This window comes from Mastomys coucha, unplaced genomic scaffold (genome assembly GCF_008632895.1).
Source record: "Mastomys coucha isolate ucsf_1 unplaced genomic scaffold, UCSF_Mcou_1 pScaffold8, whole genome shotgun sequence".
NCBI lineage: Eukaryota > Metazoa > Chordata > Mammalia > Rodentia > Muridae > Mastomys > Mastomys coucha.
The window spans coordinates 39362616-39364566 of NW_022196914.1; the positions used below are offsets into that span (position 1 = coordinate 39362616).

Sequence of the window (1951 nt, forward strand, 5' to 3'; positions counted from 1 at the left end):
GACTCAAAGTCTCTCCAGAGTCGTAGACTGAATTGGTTTTCAAGGAGTAAGAGGAACTGTGAGAGGAGCTCCCTGAGACCGTTAAAAATTGATCCTCACCTGGTCAACAAACACTGGCAGATGTAACTATCTTTTGGACAAATGGTAGATGTGAGCAGATTAGGATATGGGAAGGAAAGAGACAGCTAACACTTGGGGGGACACTCAGTGCTTGGGAATAACTGTTGCATCTGAGGATGGTCATTCAGAAAGAACAAATACAGATTAACTAGTCTGTCATCAGGAGAGCAATTTAATACTTGGTACTGAGCTGGAAGTGGATTGTAGACTATACAGAAAAAAACAAACTCTTCATAAACCTTCCAAGAGACAGGGCCTTCTTCTAGAAATATTCATGACATTTATTTGAAATAGACATGTTTGAGGATGTCTAGAACTATACATTTGTTTTAAGAATATAATTCCCTCCAAATTCAAAGGAATCCATGATGGGCATAATTTGACTAACTTAATAAAACAAAATACAATAGTGGTATCAACGTTTCGTGTGTTTTAAAGAACTTTTAATTTTACACACACATACTGGGGAAGTCTGACTTTTTTCCTGAAGAATTATGTTAAGAATTATCAGAATTCATTCAGGCCCTTTAGGACTTACCAGTAAAATCTCTACTCACCAATGCCTTCCACTGAATAAATTGAATTTTGCCAGAAATGTGTAAGCAAATAGAGAAATGACCTCATTTTTCAGTGTAGATACAGTGCTGTAGGAGAATGTGTCTCCAGAGGATGACTTCAATATTGGATCTTAGTTCCAAGAACAGGTTCACAAGGCCAGAGAAGAGGGGATGAAGAATCATTGTGAAGGGCACCTGGGAAGAAATGACTTCTCCAGTAGGGACAGCTCCCACAGCTAAGTCACATGCACAAACTTGTAGCTTTCTGCTCTGGCCAACCAAGTGCAGCCATAGCATCTTTATTGTTATATCTCCCAGATTGTGATACTGTCACAAAGCTGTTGCTAGGCAACAAATGTGGTTACCAGGTCTCAGCGAATAGCTGAAGGGGGAAGGCAAAGTGTTGCACCATTGTAGAGTAACCATAGCAATGACCTACTATTACAGACTAAAGAATTATCATTAACAATGTTAAAGTATCAGAGGCCCTGAATTCAGGGACTTCCAAGCAGCATCTGCATAATTGAGTGATTGCAGATGAGATTTCAACTGCTTCCTAATTTCTATGAGGGAGTATTTGTAATTATTTTTAGTTTGATTTAAAAATTGATTATGAAGTTATTGGTTAAATTATATATGCTATCAGAAAATAGTTTTTTCTTAAGCCCATATTATTTCTTCGTGTATTCCCATGCCTACATGCTTCCTGCTTCCTTTTTCAAATTAAAGGTTCCATTTGGTTTGAAGAATAGTGTATAATATTCAACCCAAGCCACAGAGAGAAACTGTAGTAAAATAACCTGATAAATTGAAAATCTAACGTTCGTCTGAATTCCCCGACTGAATAGGAGGCCTAAATGCTCTTTCAGTGTTTCTGCTTTGAAACACGTTTTGTCTGGCTTTTCTAGATTTGTTCTAAAATCTGTAAAGCTTGTGGCCCGCCTAGGATACTTTCAAGGCCCCTGGTCTCCCTTTGAATCTGTCCTTTCATTAAATATCTGCAGTGATTTGATCCCAGTGACCTCACTGAGGCAGTCATGTCCAACATCAGAGACCGGGACAGGCCAGAAAAAGAATTATTACCCCCACTCTGCCTGGGAAGCCAGGACACCGGGCGCTCTGGGGTGGGTGTGGTGGAATCTGGATCCCGCACGCTGCGGGGGAAAACCAATCCCAGGCCTGGAGAGGTGGGTGGTTTCTGGGCGGGAGAGGGAGTGGCCCTTCCCGCAGAGCTACTGGATTGGCCCTGAGGGCCTCGGGCCCCGGGAGCTCCG

General features: G+C 41.5%; 1 protein-coding gene across 8 annotated transcripts in view; it reads left to right on the forward strand.

Moving 5' to 3' along the window:
- Nucleotides 1-1951, forward strand: part of Fam172a (family with sequence similarity 172 member A) — a 437196-nt gene that overhangs the window by 432295 nt on the left and 2950 nt on the right. The window lies entirely within an intron of this gene.